The sequence below is a fragment of the Cavia porcellus genome, unplaced genomic scaffold, assembly GCF_034190915.1.
Source record: "Cavia porcellus strain 051 isolate PalLab524CR breed Dunkin Hartley unplaced genomic scaffold, mCavPor4.1 scaffold_11, whole genome shotgun sequence".
Classification (NCBI taxonomy): domain Eukaryota; kingdom Metazoa; phylum Chordata; class Mammalia; order Rodentia; family Caviidae; genus Cavia; species Cavia porcellus.
Genome location: NW_026947494.1, coordinates 66,332,274 through 66,347,462, shown reverse-complemented (window position 1 = coordinate 66,347,462; position 15,189 = coordinate 66,332,274). Strand labels below are relative to the sequence as shown.

The following is a 15,189-nucleotide window of genomic DNA, read 5'->3' as shown; positions in this document are numbered from 1 at the left end:
CACATTTCACAGTGACCCTCCTTCCTGATTGAGTGCAACAGACAACATCTTTGTGATCAAAAAACGTTGACACCGTTTTTCTGATTGGTTTCCTCCATGGGGAGTTTGTGATGTCTTCCTGAGGAGAGTGGTGGGGAGTTTTACTCTGTGCTATGCGAGAAGGAGGAGGAAGAGGAAGAGGAGGGTGAGGAGGGGGAGGAGGGGGAGGAGGAAGAGGAGGAGACGTCAGCTGTCAGGCCTACTTAGAACAGTGTATTGGGGAAAATTTGCATCTACTGCAAGTGGGCACATCCAATCTGAGAGCTACAGAATGTCATTTCTAGGCCCAAGTGATCCATATACTGCCTGTTCCACATCCCTCTTTTAGTTTTGATATGAGATCTACAGTCCCACTGTTGGCAATTCATGTGAGTTGATATGGCTCCTCTTTGAGGGGTAAATAAGAGTAAATTGGGGCCTAGAATGCTCTTTCTATAGCTCCTATCGTCTTAATAATTGGTCCTGCAAAATTAAGTAATGCTTCTTGCAGGAAGCTTTTCAATTTTTGGATCATTGGCCTTCTGTACCCTCTCTGAGCTGAGTGCTTTGTTGTCAGCTCCTATTTATGGATTGTATTCACTGGTTTCCCTGAAGATGGGAATTGTGTAATCATTTGTTCATCTTTCATCTCCACTGGATCTGAAACCTGGTTTCAACTCCTTAAATACTGGTTGAATGAATCCCTGTGTCTTCTGACTATAAAATGATGAAGGTAATACTGTCCAGGTGTGTTTATGAACAGGAGATGAGCTAATGAAAATGCTGGTAAAATGTTAGTACCATGCAAATGGAAGTCATTATAACTTGCCATGAGGTGGGCGAGGGGCCCTGAAAAGGGGCATATCATCTTTGCTCACTTTGAATGTTTTCATGTGGCCAAATGTAAGCCACTCAGCTTAGCACTGCACACAGAGTTACAATCAAAGGGACTTTGTTCTGACATATCTAGATCTTTACCCTGCATAAGTATCAAAGAACATAACTCCAAAATTATGTTCCCAGAGCTTGTCATTTTATAGAATGAATAAGCACAAGTAGGAGAATTAGATACTAATGTTCACAGAATCTGTTTAGTAAGTAATTTGGTGGACAATTACACTAATTATTAAGGTTAAGAGTCTGAAGCAATAAAAAAAGTAAGAATTTGCTCACTACCTGTATAAACCATTAGCAGAGCTGAAGATTGTGGGGAATTGCAAAAGAGATGCCAATCATTTCCTCCCCACCCACATCCTTGCCTTACAGAACCTGCTTCTCTCAGTCTTGTCTTCCCACAGCTCTTTGAATATAGTTTGAAAGCTGCAGTTGGGACTCCTCACCTCAGAACAGCTATGCTGTTGAGATGGTCAGGGGTTTGTCAGAGACACTGAGAAGGAGTCTGCCTCTGTCAGTAATCTTTGACTGGGTCCTGGAAACATGAGCTGAGAGTTCAAATTGAGTCAGAGCTGTGGAACTCACGAAAACCAAAGCAAAAGACACAGAAGAGGCCACCATTTTACTAGGCCCCATCTGTGTGCAAAGGTCTACTTCAGAAAGAGTACTTCACACAAAATGTAGATGAAACATAATATAAATAGAAAGGATTGGAAAGTAATGCAGTTGTCTTTAATAAGTCAGGAAGAATAGAAAAGTAACCATGTTTACTTATGATGAGAGCTGGCATCTACAACAATGAATGAACAGCCAGGAAGAGGAATGATAGTCGCATCCTTGGGCTTCATGCTCCAAGGCTGCCTTCCCAGCTCCCAAAAGCAATTTGTGTGATAATATTGGTGGGACTCTTTGGGATGGTTCAAGTTGTTTGCCCTGGTGATGCTAGTGTCTTGCTATGTTAGATAAGTTCACATGAAAAACAGACTGCCCGAGGTACATTTCAATGTCTTGTGAATGGTGAAGAGGATTAGTGCACAGTGCTGTGGTGGAGGTGCTCACCCATTTGGTCGCAGCTGGAGCTACAAGGAAGAGGATTTCTGCAGAGTGAGGGTAACAGGAGTCTATAATTAATGGGTCATTTGTGCAGTGTTCACGGCAGAACCAACTGTTCCTCTTTGGAAACAGTATTTCTCCTTCACATAAAGAAGGTTTCATAGGGAAGTCAGGTCCCTGCCCCCATATAAACACAGACCCCAGGGGTGTCTTTGCAAGACCTAGATATGACACATCTTCATGCCAAAACCCAAAGACCTCCAATCTGAGGCTCTATCTTCATTATTTTCTTCAGGTTTCCTCTTTTATTTAAAAGCTGCTGGAACCTTTATTCTTATTTTTATCTTACTTTCCCTTCTTTATCTTTACTCTTTGTTCTTCATTTTCCAAATTTTCTTGTGTTTTACTTTTCTTTCAATGCCTCTTTCCCTTTTTTTAAAAAAAAAATGCTGTCTTTTTTATATCTTCCCATTTTCAAAATAGTCTGCTCTCCAAAATGTGCAGCCAGGAAGAAGGAAGAGAATCACTCATTTGCTGTGTATCTGCCTGGCTTGCTTTTTGACACAATTCTCAAGAGACACAGTATTTCAGGCCTCCCACAACTTAGAGTGATAAAGTCAAAATGCAAAAAGAGCTGTAATCCTAAGGCCAGATGCAGGGTGTTTGTTCTATAAGTACAAAGTTTAAGAGAGTTTGAATGTCAGCTTATCTCACATGCCCATTTGTGGTTCATTTAAATGATGTGTAAACTGAATTTATGGCTCTAATCTTGTACAGAGTGAACTCAGAATCTGCCTGAACATTTCTGGTTCATTTCCAAGTCTACACAGTTTCCAGTGATCACCTCCAGGCTCTTCACTGTGATCCAAGATTTTTTACTTGCCAAATTGAATATTATGTGGGGAGAATGGTGGTGCTGGTGGTTTTCTTTTTTGGCTACTTCTTTATTTGAATAAATCAAAAATAATCTCTCAAGTGTTCTTAGTCAGGAAGTAATCAAATCCATCTATCCTCTTTTATATCAAGTGCTCAATGGACATCTACCCCAAGCCAGGCACTATGCTTGATCCTGAGGACGCAGAAGTGGCAATCACGGAAACATCAACAGTGGCACTTGTGCCAAGGGTGCTCACAGTCTAACAAAATGTCTCATGAAGACAGTTGGCCATGGGAGAAGGGGTGACTCCTAGAAGTTCTATTGAAACTAATATCAAAGAAGAGGTTTGAATTATTCTGAATTTACACAGAAAACATTTTATTACATCCTCCCTGTGCCATTCTTGATTTTGTTAAATGTAAAACTATTTCCTCTTATTCTCAACAATGAAGAAGGACTTTTGCTCAGCATTCCCTTCATGAAAACTGCACATATTCTAGCCGACAGCTATGGAGCTAACCTATCCTATTCTCCCATCATACCATTTACCTCTTGAATGTCCTTTCCTTTAGGAGTTCTTACAGATCTTGTGCACATTTCTGAGCATCTAACTTTCTCCTTAGGAGGCTTCCTTGATTCTAGAGAGACTAAGCACACTCAGCTATGTCCTGAACAATAGTAGAAAGGGCTCAAAAAAGAGATTTTTTAATTTAGAGAGACAGGAGAAACATTACTATGTTCCATAAATTTAATATGCATCTTCTTTTGGAAAATGCAGTTGCTTGTTTGGATCACTAGGTTAAAGAAAGCAGAGATCACTAATAATACGTCTTTTATCAGCAGATCCTAGAGCCCAAATTATGCTGATTTTTACGCAGCATGAAAAGCAGGTTAGTAATTAGTCTCATGTAAATGAAAGGAGTCATCCTTAAGCAGTGCTGTTGTTACAGTTCTGTGTTAGGATGGCTTGGCCCAAGGAAGATGGCTGATTCCATGCACTGCAGCACTTACCAGGACCTGGAAACCTTCAGTGTCATAACTTAGCTTCCTTGATCTGGTTGAATACTCTTACCCATGACTTTTTGAGAAGCCCAATGATACAATAAGCCTAATGCTTTTATCTATTATAGCCTTTAGGTCTTGGAAGGCAGCTGATACACAAATCAAAACTTTCTATTTGCAAATCAAAAGTCAAAGCTTCTTATATAGTATCCTATAATATCCTGGCTTCCTGTATCCAATCCTAATGGAAAATAAGTTACATTTTTCCCTTTGTTGTATATTTCATACAGTGGTTCTTTTGTTCTTTCTGTTTCAACAACTTTACTGGCAATTCTCTGAAAACTTCTCATAAATGTGATCAGAACTCTTTAGAATGTATGGAATTCACTTTTGTGATTGCCTTTTGGAGGATGTAGGAAGAAATAGTGGATATAATCACTGCCAGTCACTCTAGGGCAGACTCAATAGTGACACTGACTTTGAGTACCACCTTTAGTTTGCCAAAAACTTGATAATGATACAACTTCCACTGTTGGACCACCACAGCATCTTTCCCAGAGTACTCTTCACTACTCTTAACCCATCCTGGGAAAGTGGTCTTAGTCCAGCCCTACTTGGTATGTTTGAAGTAGACTCAAGTTCATGTTGTATGCTCTCATACCTTCTACTTTCCACCCATATCTTATGCCTAGCACTGAGTCACGTTCTCAGCATATGGAAGGAAACTTAGTATTTGTGGACTACTATGTCTCTCCCCATCACAGCATTAACTGCATTTTAAAGTTGAATAACTTCATTGCTAGTCATTAGTTAATAACCTTGGACATTATATTTGTTCCTTTACCCTCTGTTCTTTATAGCACTGTAGTGTTACACGTGCACATTCTCACCCTTCCACTTTTCTACCTTTGCAAGATAAACCAGGGGATTCAACTGATTTGGCTTCAGCTTGCACATTACAGCTAACCTCTAAAAATCTATTGGTTGTTGAGTGTGGGTGCTGTACCAAAGAAGAATAACTGTAATGATTTGAAAAAGCAATTTAGGTCTACAATTTTATCCAACTGCAGAGTATAACAACATGAGGCTGCATTTTCTTGTGACTCAACACTGCAATGCTGCAGAAGTAAATATTAGCATCTAACTTTCTTCTGCTGAGTTTATGCACCAGGGAGATTTCTAAAAATACAGACTAATTCCACTTTTTCCACTATCTGTTTTGTGTGTGTGTGTGTTTGTCCTTTTTGAGGCAAGATTTCATTATGGTCTGGCTAGCCTTATACTACTTTATAGCCCAAGCCCAGGCTGGCCTTGAAAACTCAGTGATCCTCCTGGCTCAGCCTCTTAAGTGCTAGGATTATAGGTGTGTGCCACCACGCCTCATTTAAAATATATTTTTAAATTTGTGATAAAAATTCATGTAGCCAGGCACAGTAGCTCTTGCCTGTAATCCCAGCACTTACTAGGCTGAGGTAAGAAAATCCCGGCAAGTTTGAGGTCAGTTTAGGCTACAAAGTGAGTTCAAGGCCAACCTGAACTGCAGAGGGAGAAACAAAACAAAAACAGTCCATGAACGCATAGTTCACAATCTTAACTGTATTTTCATGTTTACAGTTCTGTGGCTCCCAGTACATCCACAAAGTTATTCAACCATTACCAGTATCTAAATTCAGAATATTTTTACCACACCAAATAAAAAGCAATTTTCCCCTTCCCCCAATCCCTGTTAACCACTAGTCTGTTTTCTGTCTTTACAGATTTGCTTATTCTGGATGTCTTACATAAAAGGATTCATACATTTGTGACCTTTTGTGGCTGGCTTCTTTCACTTAGCATCATATTTTCAGTGTCCATCTATATCATAGCATGTATCAGTACTTTATTCATATTTATGGCTTAGTGTTTCTTTGTAAAGAGAAATAACTTCTAAAATTCCATAGCACAGTAAGATAAATATGGTTGAGAATAACTATTTGACTATTTCAAAATAGCTAGGAGAGAGGCATTTGAATGGGCCTAACATAGGAAACTAATAATTATTTGAAATAATATGTTAATTATCCTGATTTAAATATTCTACATTGTATATATGTATTAAAATGTCACATAAAAGTGTTTTTAAAAACTTCCAGCTGATTCAAATATGCAGATAAGTTCAAGAGTCACTGGTACCAAGCGTCAAATACTTACTTTACTGAAATATTAAGCTTATAAGTTCTTACCTCTAACAAAATAATAACAATATTATTCTACTGTATGGATATACGACATTTGCCTTGAATACATGGCTTATTTCTACTTTTTGACTAACAACTAAAGCTGTCTTGAAAATTCATGTACAAGTTTTTGTTTAAGTACTTATTTTCAGTTCTCTTGGGTATGCAGTTAATGAGTGGAATCATCATATTTTAAGTGTTCTCCTACCATCTACTTTAACTTTTTGAGAAAAATATAACATTGTTTCTTAATCAACTATTGTATTTTAAATTTCCAAAGATAACATAGGAAGGCTCCAATTCTCTCCTTGTTATTTTTCTATTCATTATGTTTTTATTATAGCCACTGAGCTAGTGTGAAATGGTATCTTGTTAGATACCATTAGTGACTAATGATGTTGAGCATCTTGTCATGTACTTATTTGTATATTTGTATTTTTAGTTGAATATTTGTATATTTTAGTTGAAGGAATGTTTGTGTAGAGCCTTTGTTCATTTTAAAACTTTGAATTTTTGTCTTTTTTATTGAGTTATGCAAACTCTTGGGATGCTCTGAATACTAGACCTTTAGAAAATAAGTGAGTTGCAAGTATTTTCTTCCATTCTGGTGGGTCATCTTTTAAAACTTTATATTAGTATTTTAGGGGCACAAAAGTTTTTAATTCTGATTAAATCCAATTGATCTGTCTTTTGTTTCTTATGGTTTTGGTTCATATCTGAGAATCCATGGCCAAATCAAGATTATGGAGATCTACTTTCTTGTTTTATTTTGAGTTTTCTCTTTTATATTTGCATCTTTGTTCCCCTTTGAGTTCTTTGTTTTATATATTATGAGGTACAGAACCAGTTTACTCTTTTATTTGAGTTTCCTACAACTTGATCATGAGACATTGACTGAAGAGTGAGAGTTTGATCAGTGGATACTGGATCTATGCTGGATCTTTCTATGCAGAAAATTTATTTCATCACATGTTTCCTCAAGATTTAAATAAAATAAATGAAGCATTTAAAAACATTTCCTTATCATCCAATTGGCATACAGAATGTATGGTTACATTATTTTGTTAGAAAAATGGCCTATAATTAAGTCAAGGTTCTTCTTCAGGTTGGGCAATAAGCTGTGGAGTAAGAAATGGTGTGATTCTCCCTGTCACCACCTGAAATAGCACAAGATAATAACAGCACCAAAGCCACAATTTATATTTTGTAAAATCCTGTAAAACTATTGCTAATAATTTCTATGACGATTTGTGAGATTTTGGGTTTAGAAAATACAGTGAACTGAATTCATTAAAATTCATAAATACTACTAAGGGGTTTATTTTATTCTATTGGGAAACGAGGGAAATGAATATATTTTTCTCAAAGTGGTTTCATGAGCTCTTTCCTTGAAGAACAGTAATACACAAGCCATCCCTTCCATTAAAACATTAGCAGGATACTAGCACCACCAACCTTGGGCACTGGCCAGTTTCCTCTGCCTGCAATATCATTATGAGCTCTGGGAAGTGCTAGGGCTGGAGAAAGAGTAGCTATGCTTCTGGCCCATGGTCAGCATTAAAAAAAGCATCAGAATGATTTAACAATTTGTTTTCTAAGTTTGATATGTTTCTCCTGAATTAGTTTTGTGTTATCAATAAATATGGTCATTGCTTTTATCTTGTGAGGTCTCTGAGGTTAAAATGCATTTTCAACAGTTGTTTGTTTTTGAACAAGCATATCACATTTTTTTTCATACTATGCTGAAGTGGCTACTTTCTATCAGGTCAAAGAAAGTTCAGGTTTCTAAGGGAACTTTGTTCCATAGAATCCCATATTAGAAGACAGAGATGGTTTCTGATGTAACTTTATTTTTAGGATATGTTTATTGATTATTTTTTCATGTTCATTTTGATCCCATCAGCAATCAATAGATGCATTAAGGGGATTGTCTTAAAACATTGGGTAGATTCAAGAATCAATAATTCCATTAGGATTTGGGGGCCTTTTCTGGTTTGCAAAGGCACAAAGGTTTTTGAAGTAGTTTATAGAATTACAAAAGAATAATACTAAAAAAGTGACTTTATTTTCCATGTTATTTAATTCTGGGACTGACTGACTAATTGATACCTATCAACCATACCAGTTTAGAGCACTGATGCATTTCACACCTCTCTGTAATACATGAAAATAACACACTCAATTCTGGGGACCATGATATCCTCTGGAGAACTTTCCCCCCTGTTATTAGCAGACTTTTTCCATTGGACTGAAAATCAGCCAGTAAGATTTATTAGCACCAGTTAATGTTGGCACAGTTTTTAAGACAATACGTGGTATTTTCTAGTGACTGAAGTTCTGCCATTGGCATAGGTACCAAGCAGTTAGATTTAATTTTACATTCTGGTAGCAAAGGAAAGGATTTGATACTTACATTTCCAGGAGGGAAGCTCCAGCTTTAAGTAGCCCTTTCTATTCAGGAGAGAGAGTTATGTTACATTCACCTCACTCCCATAGGAATCAGGCTCGTTTCTATTTTCGGTGCTGGCACATTCTGCCACTCATCACCCAGCCTGAAACCCTGGACATAACATCTTTCTCCCTCACTGACCCCACTATTAGTGCCCCAAGCACACTGCCACCACTGCTTTTGCTCATCACCCTGGAAGAGAGGTCTTTCCATTCCTGGTCTTGATCCCACCCAATCTGTCTCCTCACACGCAGCCATAGCAGTCTTTCTAAAACAAGACCATGGCCTTTCTGAGACTCAAAACTCTTGATGATTCCTTGGGGTCCTCAGTTCAAACTTCTGGTGACTTGCAGATGTTTTTGTGGCCCCAATAACATCTACTTCCCCACAGTCTAAATTAATCTCTTCTCACCTCTCCTTTTGCCTCATCGTGTCCTCTGGCTTTAGTCTCTCTGATATCTCTGCACCTTGTTCATGAAGTTTACTTGGTACGAGAACCTTCTACCTCTTACCTTGTTAGCACATACCCCCCAAACAATGTCTTACTTCCCAGAAAACCTTCAGCACCATTCCTTTCCCAATACTTGTTTCCAGGGTTGATGGACACGTTGGCAGCTGTTCTTCAAACACAGCTGTTGTCTAGATTCTTCTTTCTCTCTTCAATAGTCCGGTTGCCTCTAGAGGATGCCCATTCTTTGCCCCGTGTGCAGCACAGTGCTCAATATTGAGTATGAAGTAAATATTATATATATACCAGTTATTTATATAAGTCTGGCCTTGTGTCAATCAAAATACATATTGAGCTGCATGGAGCCACAGCCACATCCTAGATTTTAAACTGCTTGAGAATGGAGGTTATGCTTAGTCACCCTCACACACAGTAAGTGACTAGCAAATATTTACCAAAGTTGTTCCTTTCTCCTTTTTTTCTTAAAACAACTTGAGATATATTTTATATGCCATAAAATTCACCCATTTGATGTGTATAGTTCAGGGCTTTTTAATACATTAAAAGAGACCATCATCATGCTCTAATTGTGGAGCATTTCCATCACCCTTCCCAAAGCAATCTGTACCATTAATAATCGTTTCCTATCCTCCATATCCTTGCAGTTCCATTCCAGCTCTAGGCAACTACTAGTGTATTTTTTACCTCTGTAGATTTGCCTATTCTGAACATTTATATAAATGAAATCATACAACATATATTCTTTTATGTCTGGCTTCTTTCCTTTGGGATAATGTTTTCAAAGTTCAGTCGTGTTGCAGTATGATTCAGAACACCATTCTTTTTTATGTGAATCATAGTCCATTATGGCATTTGATTTATTCATTTAACAGATGATGAACATTTGTGTTGTTTCTACTTTGGGCTACTATGAATGCTGCTGCTATGAATATTATGAATATGCTGTGAATATATGAATTTTTGTGTGTATGAGTTTTCTTTTTCTTAGATATATATGTTGGAGAAAAATTTCTGGGTAATATAGCATGAGTTATGATTTAAATATAGTGAATATTTACATTTTAAAAAATTATTATAGGGGCTGGGGATTTAGCTCAGCGGCATAAGCACCTGCCTTGTAAGCAGGCAGTCGTGAGTTCAATCCCCGGTACCGATAAAAAGGAAAAAGACAAAAAAAAAAATTATTATAGCAAAAGACACATTGTCTTTAGCTCTTCTCTCTCTCTCTCTCTCTCTCTCTCTCTCTCTCTCTCTCTCTCTCGTACTGGGGATCCTACCCACTGCTACGTCTTTGCAAGGCAGGTGCACGTGCTGCTGAACTAAATCCCCGGCCCCTAATTCTTCTTACTTCAAACATATTTATCCTCATGTTCTTGGCACTTTCTTAAGTAGTTCTGAAAGTCCTCTTTCAAGAGTGTCCTCCGTGTTCTGAGTGAATTAAAAACATTTACCTTTATAGTCATTCTGAGTTTAGGGAAGAGACAGACGTCACATGGTGCCAGATTCAATGAATAAAGTGGATGAGGACATGTCATAGTGTTTTTATTACCCAGCCTTTCCATTTAATGGCATTTGGCAGTAGAATTCAGGAAAGAAGAATTCCAGAACTGCTTCAGAAAATGGCAAATGCCAGATATAGTGACACATGCCTATAATTCCAGCACTTGGGAGGCTGAGGCAGGAGGATTGCTGAGAGTTTGGGGCAAGCCTGGGGTATATAAGTGAGTTCAAGGCCAGCCTACAACACATAGCAAGATACTATCTCAAAAAAAAAATGTGGCAATAATGATGGGATAATCGTGTTCAAAGCAAGTGGTGTATTTTTGAGAGAGATTAATGTGTCATTTGCTGTAATAAATTTTTTTTTTTTTTTTTTTTTTTGGTGCCGGAGATCGAACTCACGACCTTGCTTTTGCCAAGCAGGTGCTTACAATGCTGAGCTAAACCTCTTTCTTTTTGGATAAATTTCTTTTAAAATGTAAACATTTACTGTATATTTTGATCATGTCTCATTTCCATTTTGGCTTTTTGAGAAATTATCAGATTGTTACTCAAAGTAGCTACATCATTTGTATTTTAACCAACAAAGTATGAAGATGCCAATTTTTCTATATCTTCATCAACAGTTGGTATTATCTGTCTTCTTTTTTCTAACCATTCTAGTGTCTCTATTGTGCTATCTCTGTGATTTGGGTTTATGTTTTCCTGATGACTAATGATGCTGATTATCGTCTCAAGACAGAAAGCTAGACAATAGGGGAAAGATACTCTTGTGTCTTGTTATTTTATAACAGCTCTTTCTTGCTAACTAACCAGGTTCTTGGGAAAGCTACAAGAACTCTTTCTGAGGCCAGCCCCTCCAATGACATAATTACTTCATTCCAGGTCCCACCTCTTAAACCTTCCATCCCTTCCCATGACACCACAATGGGGACCATGCTTCTATCACATGAGCCTCTGGGAAACACACTTAAACCAAATCTAAACCATAAAGCAGATTTGAATTATTCTTGTTTCCAGAGAAAGCACTGGAAAAGAGAATATAAGAAAAAAGTTTTCTTCCTTGCAAGTGTGAGATCCTGAGTTGGATCCCTACTACCAAAAAGGGGAAAAATTCTTTGCAGGTAAGTTTGTCAGATTGGATATGAAGTGCTTATTTTGCTCTAGGTTAAGGTTAATCACCCTCTTTACAATGCAAGAAATAGCAGTAGTTTTCTCATTTAGCATCACAATTAAGACATGCTGAGTACTTCCCAAATTTCAGGTAGTTGCTGGAAAGAGTAAGAATGAAATCTTCTCTCTTAGAGGTTTCAAAAGCATCACTTGATTCATAATAGTAAGATAAAATTTTCAAAAGTGCAGTTACAGATCAGATGCACAACATTATTGTTATAAAGGGTCAAAGTGTGATTGGATGGTTATATAGCTGCCATGAAAACTACAAGACAGTGAATCTTTCCAGTTTTTTTGTGTTTTGTACCTCTTCTGAGAAAGGTTTGTAGACCAGGAAATGTCTGCAGGTAAAAGTTCAGGATAAAAATTTGGCTAATTGAATTTACCAATTATTGAGCGACTGAGGGTGTGATAGTTTACATATTTACTAAGAACTATTGCAACAAAAAATTCTCACCCCATGGAAATTTCCACCTCATGTCAAGGGTAAGGTCAATTAGATGGGGTCAGATGGATCTGTGTATGGCACTGGTGACATAATAGGAGGAAATAAACCGAGCCTCTTCTTAGGAGTCTCACATGAAGTCTAGTTTTGGAATTAGAGGCAGGAACCAGACTATTTTTATTTTAGGAAGAGTCAGTGGGTAAATTAAAACTACTACTTCAGGTGTAGAAGAAAGGAAGGCCAGGAGGTATACTATGGCAGAAACAGTATTCAGTTTTTATAGGAAGAGTACAAAAGCCCAAGTTCTGTGCATTTCTTATTTTATGACAGGCACAGTGAGTATTTTAAAGGCCATGTTTTCCCTTGGCTGAGCTGGAATGTGGACAGTGTCCTTAACATATCCATGAGGAATGGAGGAGTCTTCTACAGCTGACATTTTCCTTCTGAGGTGCTCATGCCCCTTCACATCTGACTTGCTGCTATTTTCCTCCCTGAGCTGTGGTACTGGAATACCCCACATGCCTGTTTATACTTCAGATACCTGTTCTCATTTGGAGATGTTTTTGCTAACCTCATTCAACAGACAGCCAAACACCATGGTGATGGGGTTTCAGAAAAAATAGGGAAATTTCTCTTTATTTACAGTTTTCACTTTTAATCCACAACTTAAAATCTATCCCTTTATAGCAGAAATTCAGAGATGATACTTTTAAATTCCTTGGTAACTGTTCACACTATTTTTGTGACCCCTCAAAAGTGAGATCTCACAGGGGTACTGATTTTATTCAGTAGAACATTTTAAGTCTTTGAGCTCAAAATTGCCTTTTCCACCCGTATGTGATAGTCCTAAAATTTTAGATGGCTTATTTGTATAATTACATGTATGGGACAAGACAATCAGAACAATAATTTTTAAGTCAATGACTTTTCACAGACTCTGTTGGTGAACTGCTATTCTGTAAGTTTCTTTGCAGAGGTGCTGGACTTTGATCATCCAATTTTTAAAATGTGGTCTTCAAAGGGCATTGATTTCCAGGTCTGTGTTTAGCACTGAAATTCTTTGAATCATGCACAGTTTTAGGAAATATAAATTATTCAAAGTGTATTGTGTTTGTGTGCACATAGGGGTGGGTTTTTATAAAGACAGGTAGGCAGTTTTAAATTAATCAGTATTCAGTATCTGATAATCATAAAATCATATCCTCTGCTTTTCTGTTGTAAATGCAAATTTTACATAAATGCCAGGCTGATTCATATTAGAAATACTAGAATACAAAGAGCTCATATGTGAAAATATCAGCCAGTGGACTGAGCTGCAGTGTCTAGATGTTCAGAGAACACAGCAACACAAACAGGCAAATCAGTTTGCAGGCACACATTTTAGCCTGGCACTGCTGTAATTTTATCTCATGACCTATGGCTCATAATAATTTTCTTCCATGGCCTCCTTGTCATTTGACCAAACTTTGCAAAAACCCTTTAATTTTCTCCTCACTTATCCTTCACAGTGTTTTTAAAAGCTAACTGAAGCACATGATAACAGCAGCAGTCACAATATTCCAAAATTATCTTTCCCCAGCACTACTAATCTACAGAACTTAGTAGGTACTATTTCCCTGAACTGTATGTTTTAACTTCTGTCCTTTTGTTGTCTTCTCTTTCTCATCTCTAATGTCTGTTCTGCTTCCTATTAAGTGTATTTTTCTGTCCTTCAGATCCAAATCTGGGGATATTTCCTTTGAATTTAGCTGTTAACCCAAATAGCTGCAAACATGGATCTGACAAATATACAGGTTTTTAAAAATTTTTTTTCTAGGTGACTCTCCTGTAATTTTGTATCACAAAGTATTAAATGGATGTAAAGATCTTAATCTACATGTACCAACAGATATTTAGTGGGCAAGACATTAGCAGAGCTACAAAGACATAAGGCTTAAATCCCAACCTTTAAAGAGATTACATTGATATCACTTCAAGCTATACACATATGAAACATACAGTACCCTAAATAATACACAGCATCTAGAGATGCCATGTTCAAAAACTCAAAGGCATGAGGTCACACACAGATGCATTTCTCTTTGCTTCTGAGGTACCCCTAGTGCACATATGGCCCTTGGCATCTACTAAGTGCTCAGCAGATGTGTGGAACGCAGTGCACTTCACAAGGGTGTTTCTGTAAGAGGAGCATGCATAACACAAAAGATCTCATTCATGACTGACGATAAAGAGGAAAAGAATACTAATAAAATGGAAGTAGTTGTGTCAGTTCATATGTGAGCATTCCCAGCACCACAATGTTTAGCATCAAGAAGTCACAGAAACTGCAAAACAAACAAACAAACAAACAAACAAAAAAACCACAGAATGAGTTGTGTCAAACATGTGGTGCTGAGCCTCTTGCCCAGTTCCCTACTTTCTCTGCTGAATCAGTTTGGGGATAAGCTCTAACTTGTGAGGGTTTATGTGGTGAGGGGGCAAAAAGAGGGTTCTCCTTTTATTTATTTTGAGTTCATCTTCTCAACTCAGCAGCCTCAAAAAGCGCTCCTTACAATCTTTTAAACAGTTAACCTTCAGTTTTTATAAAGGCAAAGCCCTATATTTATATTTACTGTAATATTTATGAGGAATTTAACATGGCTCATAAACTCTGCTAGTATGTTTTGGGGGGATGGTTGCTGCTTATGTTAGTGCTCTTGTTTCTGAGTCATTTATTCCTGTTTTCTCCACAAGTCCTGTTAATTCTGTAGTGTGATTTCTCAGCATGGGAAGAATACATACATCCTTTTACAGTAGAATGCAGCATTGCAAACTTCATTTTTCAATAAAGACAAGTAGGATTTGGCTGTGGGAGAGGATGTTCTGGAAAGAGCACCAGCTAGTTCCACACGAATACAGGCACAATCACCGGAACAGAGTGTCAGGCTCTGAGGTGAGGGTAAGGTAGGCTGCATCAATCATCCGATGGTACAACTCTGAAGGAATCTGGAATTTTTAGGGTAAATGCCTCAGACAGCTTCTGAAGCAGCCAGGGGTCTGCCACAGTGGTGTTTTAGAACCACGCACCTGTAGGCTTGTGCAGAGGGGTGCAAA

The 15,189-nt window shown here is 37.7% G+C and overlaps 1 long non-coding RNA gene across 1 annotated transcript in view; it reads right to left on the bottom strand.

Annotated features, from left to right (window-relative positions):
• LOC134478142 (uncharacterized) overlaps window positions 1-8,552 on the bottom strand; it is an 82,609-nt gene extending 74,057 nt beyond the window's left edge. Inside the window, exon 1 of the long non-coding RNA XR_010050586.1 lies at window positions 8,474-8,552. This is a non-coding gene — a long non-coding RNA (uncharacterized LOC134478142). The remainder of the gene's footprint in view (window positions 1-8,473) is intronic.
• Window positions 8,553-15,189: the final 6,637 nt, after the last annotated feature.